Source organism: Leptodactylus fuscus, chromosome 4 (assembly GCF_031893055.1).
Source record: "Leptodactylus fuscus isolate aLepFus1 chromosome 4, aLepFus1.hap2, whole genome shotgun sequence".
In the NCBI taxonomy this organism is placed as follows: domain Eukaryota; kingdom Metazoa; phylum Chordata; class Amphibia; order Anura; family Leptodactylidae; genus Leptodactylus; species Leptodactylus fuscus.
The window spans coordinates 472245-478332 of NC_134268.1; positions in this window are offsets into that span (position 1 = coordinate 472245).

Sequence of the window (6088 nt, forward strand, 5' to 3'; positions counted from 1 at the left end):
CGCGACAGTAAATATAGAGACGGGTACGGGACAGAAAGCCATAGTGAATACTCAGCTATATACACTATGGGAAATATTGAACAAAGTACACAACAATGAATAGAAAATAGTAGAGACAATGAGTTGGAACTTGTGGCTAAACTAAGATTAAAACTTGAAGTGTCTTCAATAACACAATAGAATAAAGAGTAAAAGCTGCAAACTGGGCGATGAGCATATAACTGAATACTGAGACAAGAACTCAATAATGAATCCTAAGCCGTGTACACAACAATGTATACTAAGACAAAAACACAAGTTTATATTGTGCTGATCAAATGACCATAAATATGCAGTGGATGCACAACTGTAAATATTGAGGCACAGCACAGTGAACAGTATATAACAACTAGCCTCTGCCCGTGACTGTCTTGCGTGTTGTTGGCGTTAATGATCCGCCTATATTCAAATTGCTGCAGTCTATGATTCACCTGCTCCGACATTTCGGCAGCTTCCAAGCTGTCCTGCTTCTGCACTTGCTCCTAGCGCCGTGCCAGTGATTGTTCCGGCATCTCAGCAGCTCACTGGGACACCATATAATGAGCGTGTTTTTGGCGTCGATGACACACCTGCTCCGGCATTTTGGCTGCTGTAACAGCCACTAGACGCCTACTTTGCTCAATCCTCCTCAGCTCTGCTTGAGGAGAAGTCTGTGACTTCTGGCATCCTTCATAGCTATTGTTTTTTGAGAATCTTGCAACAAATTAATTTTCTTTTTCCCGGCATGTTTAAAATTTGGGAAATTGCCAATTTGGATTAAAGGGGTTTTCCCATATCAGTGTCTTAGTACTGGAGCAGTTCAGATAATATGCAGATGCTTGTACACAATGGACTCATTGTTATCTGTGTGTTTACATAGAGAGATAACAGACCTGGTTTTATCAACAAACTACAATTAGCTGATTCTCCTGCTGCAGGAGCAGTGTAATATAGTATGTGAACATAAATTAATAACAGACACAAACATCCAAACATTCACATTTATAATATTAGTAGGATAAGATAAGATGGCGGGAAATACAGAGCTTAGCACAACAGTGAATACTGAGCTGAGTGCACACCAGGACATAGCTGACAGTGAATACAATGAGGAGTCCACAACATCAATACCGAGCTGAACACACAATAGTTAGCCGGTGTGCACAACACTGAATACTAAGTATTAAACAATGATCTGGAAGCCAATTACACAACACTGACTACAGAGACACGTACAAGTAAAATAAATTGTATTTCAACTTAATAGGAAATGACTGTCAATGTTAGGGGTCTATTGGTGGGTCGATTATTGGAAACAATTGTTCATAGGAATATTTATTCTCTCATGTGGTGGCTGACTGCATCTCATAGGAGATCCACGATTATCATCAGAACATTGATCTATGTCAATAATCAAAACTGTATGGGGAAGGCCAGTAAGTATTGCTAGTGATGTATTACTGAAATGGGACGCCACATACCCCAAATCTGAAGGAATGATATGTCCTGCAGCCTTCTGTAACTCCTTCCTGACGTCAGATGCTCTGATAATGGGGCACTCTATATAGTGTTTATGGTGGCGCACAGTATTCGCTTCAATTCAGGACCCCTCCATCCACCATTCATCTTTCATATAGTGAATTTGTGGAGGTTAGATCTTGGCTCAATGCGAAAATACATGCGAGATGCCAGATGGAGGGAACCCGTGGGCCCAGTTGGCAGGATATACCCAGACTCTTGGCCCAATTTCTGATTGGTGTGTGCCAGGAGCAACACGAACAAGCAAGAAGAGACGTTTCCTGCCAGATTCAGCTGGAGATGCCAATATGACAAGATGTTTACTCACTGACTGCAAACCGAGTATTAACCACAAATTGCCCCCAAAAATGTAGGTTTATCAGACATTAAATTGATCCGTTTTTCATTTTAGCTTCTGAGAATGCTCTTAATCTCCCATCGACCAGTACCTTTTAAAATTCAGCTATGAGAAGCTCAACATCAATTTCATGACATCAAGAAGGAAGAAGTCATGTGCTTAGTCCTAAACCAATGAGACCAATAATCCTGGAACTATGAGGTTACTAACCTTGGACCCATGGGGTTGTTTATCCTAGAGTTATAACATCACAAATCCTGGACCAATGAGACCACTAATCCTAGAGCCGAGGTCATGAACACTAGACCCATGAGACCACTCATCGTGATCCAATCCTGGAGCTATGAGACCACTCATCGTGATCCAATCCTGGAACTATGAGGTCACGAACACTAGATCTATGAGACCACTCATTGTGATCCAATCCTGGAGCTATGAGACCACTCATCATGATCCAATCCTAGAGCTATGAGACCACTCATCGTGATCCAATCCTGGAGCTATGAGGTCACGAACACTAGATCTATGAGACCACTGATCGTGAACCAATCCTGGAGCTGTGAGGTCACAAACACTAGACCTATCAGACCACTCATTGAGATCCAATCCTGGAGCTATGAGGTCACAAACACTATATCTATGAGACCACTCATCGTGATCCAATCCGGGCGCTATGAGGTCACAAACACTAGATCTATGAGACCACTGATCGTGATCCAATCCTGGAGCTATGAGGTCACAAACACTAGATCTATGAGACCACTGATCGTGATCCAATCCTGGAGCTATGAGGTCACAAACGCTAGACCTATGAGAGCACTCATCGTAAACCAATCCTGGAGCTATGAAGTCACGAACACTAGATCTATGAGACCACTGATTGTGATCCAATCCTGGAGTTACAAAGTCACAAACACTAGACCTATGAGACCACTCATCGTAATCCAATCCTGGATCTATAAAGTCATGGACACTAGATCTATGAGACCACTCATCGTGATCCAATCCTGGAGCATTGCAGGTTTCCACCTCCCTCCCAGTGTCCTGTAATGTAATTGGTTAGAAATTGATTAAACTTGTAGAACAGGAAAATTTCCAGATAATACTGTTAATTTCCAGCTAATGTTGCTAGGAACTAATGAGGAGGATTAACCACATCACCACCGCCAACCGCAACACAACCAGGAACTCATCAGTTACTTCTGTTACCAGTAAAAAGACAGACAATTCCTGACAACACTATAAAAAATTCTCATTATGTTTTATTAGGCCAAGAAAATCCACCACGCAAAGGGAATTATGATGACCCTACAGAAGACCAACAATGTTAGCAACAAGATCCACACACTGTATACTACAGTACAGCTATTCATCTATTACTACTGACAACCAGCCTGTATATATCATGTCTGAGAGGTAGTCACAGCCCCGCCCCCTGTTACTGACATCACTGATATAATGACATGAGATCCGCCCCCTTATACTACAGTACAGCTATTCATTTATTACTGACAACCAGCCTCTCTAAGTTTAGTTGTGAGCGCAGCTCTGGATGTAACTGGAGTATAAGTATTATAGTGTACCATCCGTAAAGGACAGATACAACAGCGATCCTTCCTGTAAGCGCCTTCTTCGTCATGTAGGTCAGTATGTCAGGCAGTTGTAGACATCCAAGTGACTGTAGATCCTTTTCTACCTTTGGTTCTGATATGTAATGTGTGCAGGGTCATCGCAACGTCTCCTCCTTCAGTACCGGCCGCCTAGCTGTGGATGAAGACTTATTCAGGGTGATTCTGACACCCGTGCCCTCCCCTCCCTTAGTCCAACCCCCACTAAAATACAAAAATAAACTGGGTGAAGTTATTAGAGCATGAAGAATATGGCAGAACGCTGACACAGATTCCTCCAGGACAATCCATGTGCCAGATGCCCCTCTGACATTCTCGGCTTCACTATAACCACGGATTAGTCCAGGTCCTGTGCACAATCCAAGGCCAGACACAAAGAAAGAGAGGCGAAAGATAGATAGAAAGATAGATAGATAGAAAGATAGATATCTAGATAGATAAGACTTGAAAAAAAGAGGTAATTAAAGACTGAACCGTTGCAAAGTCCCCTTGTTTTCTATACTGATGCACTGTGTGATGTTGCTGTCCAGTCCTTGGCTCTGGCCCCGGCCTTCTGTTTTGTTTGGTGCTCTCTTCTTTTAGATATGAGATAGATATGAGCTAACTAGATATTCGATAGATGAGGGAGGGGTGCTGGCGTCCTCATCTGCTTCCGCTGGACGACATGTGGGCTCACTGGACTGGGACTAACACGGCCATTTTACTAATAGGCCATTATCCGCTCTCATTGATTTCCGAAGTTTTCATCCTTCGTGAGTGAGATAGAATCGCTCGCTCTTGTTTCCTGTCCGCCCGTCGCACGTGCTTCTTATATCAATGAGCAGAATGTGAGGCTGGAAACACAGAGCAGCGCCACGATGACGGACGTCCACGGCCGGAGCGAACGTTCACCTGAGGAGCCTAACAGAATTATAGAGTAACCTGCATATAATAGAAAATGGAGCAAGGATGGATGAGAAGGGCGCTCGTATTTACCAGGGTATTATCACATCCATGCAGTGGAGGGGTCAGGGGGACGACGGAGCTTCCCTAAACACCCCATCATATATATTATATATATATGTGTATCATATATAGCAAGGCCATCGTACTACATTCTGGACTTACTTTATGAGTAATATTCAGTAACTGGGACCAGTATATTCTGTGGTGCCATCCCACCAGATCCCCGGGTGCGTGCAGCGATCACCATGGGGTTAATGCTATACCCAGCGTCAGGTGCCGACCATATCAGGATGATGTTCGCAGTCCTGCTGGAACGGACGTAGATTCCTGACCCTTGCTGTATATTGCGATATCCTCTGCCCGCCCTCCGCAGGGTAGGAAGCCCCTGATACTATATATCGCGCCTTTCCACATTCTTCCTCATGTATTGGTCACATTACTGACGTTCAGAGAGAAATAATGGATGTGATACCGGGACGGACAGAACATGGCGAATCTTTCACAGCTCATCATGTCCGCCGGTGATTATAAGCGTATATTCATACCACCGCAGGATGCCAGGTGGGGAATACACATCAGGTAATAGCTATTCCTGACTGGTGGGGCCCTCGGGGGCCCTATGGAAATCAGCCTGGTGCCGAGGTAAACAGGCTGTAACCTAGCAACTATGGCTGACAGATACATTGTGGCAATGTCTGAAATTTATTAACCCCATAACTGCCTGCAGTGTGGAGGAGGGGGGATGGTTACCGGGAGACAGCAAGAAAACGCAGGGTTAATCAAAGCTGCACTGACCATGAATGATGAACGGCGTGATCTGCCACCACGGGCGTGGCTAATTGTTCTCTGCCTGCATATTAATGACTCTGTTCTTGGCCGGACATGACTAGTACAGCCCTCACTTGGTAGTCTCCCAGCTTTTCAAGGGACCTGAATGAAAAATGTGCACTTAGACGGATTCCCTTTGTGATGCTAAATTACAGCTATTTGCTGTTCTGAAGCTTGGGAAAGCTGAGTGACAACGCCTGTGGGCTCTGTAATGGGTCCATGTGGTCTACCACCCAGCTTTCCCAGGTAACATTTGCTTAAGCTATGGTATTCTGACAAATAGTTAAAGAATCTGTTTAACTGCTTCTTAATTTTATCTGTGCCTGGGAAAGCTGGGTGACAAATATCATCCCTATTATAGCTCCCTTAAGAGTTAGCAAAGGTTTTAGAAAAAAAAAAGGATCCTCTGCTAGTGTGAAGCACTACAACTCCCAGCATAGGAGTGCAGCAGAGCAGGGATATACAGGATATGTACAACGTCAGCTTTGTATGTCAACAGGAAAAAAAAATTAAAATCTACCTCCTCCCAATGACATAACCACACGATCAGTGGACTACTCTCCTGAAATACTCTGTTATGCTGGGTCAATGCTCCTAACTAAGATGATCACATGGGGGTCAGAAGGTAATAAGTCATTGTTATAGTAAAAGATCATAAATCTGACTGTCCTTCCAATAGTCTCCAACAAAATACACAAGAACTAAACGAATGCCAGGAGACCAGAGAACAGAGACAGTACTCTACAATAAGCACAGAAAATCCACAAGAACATGATTTGGTGAGGTCATCAAT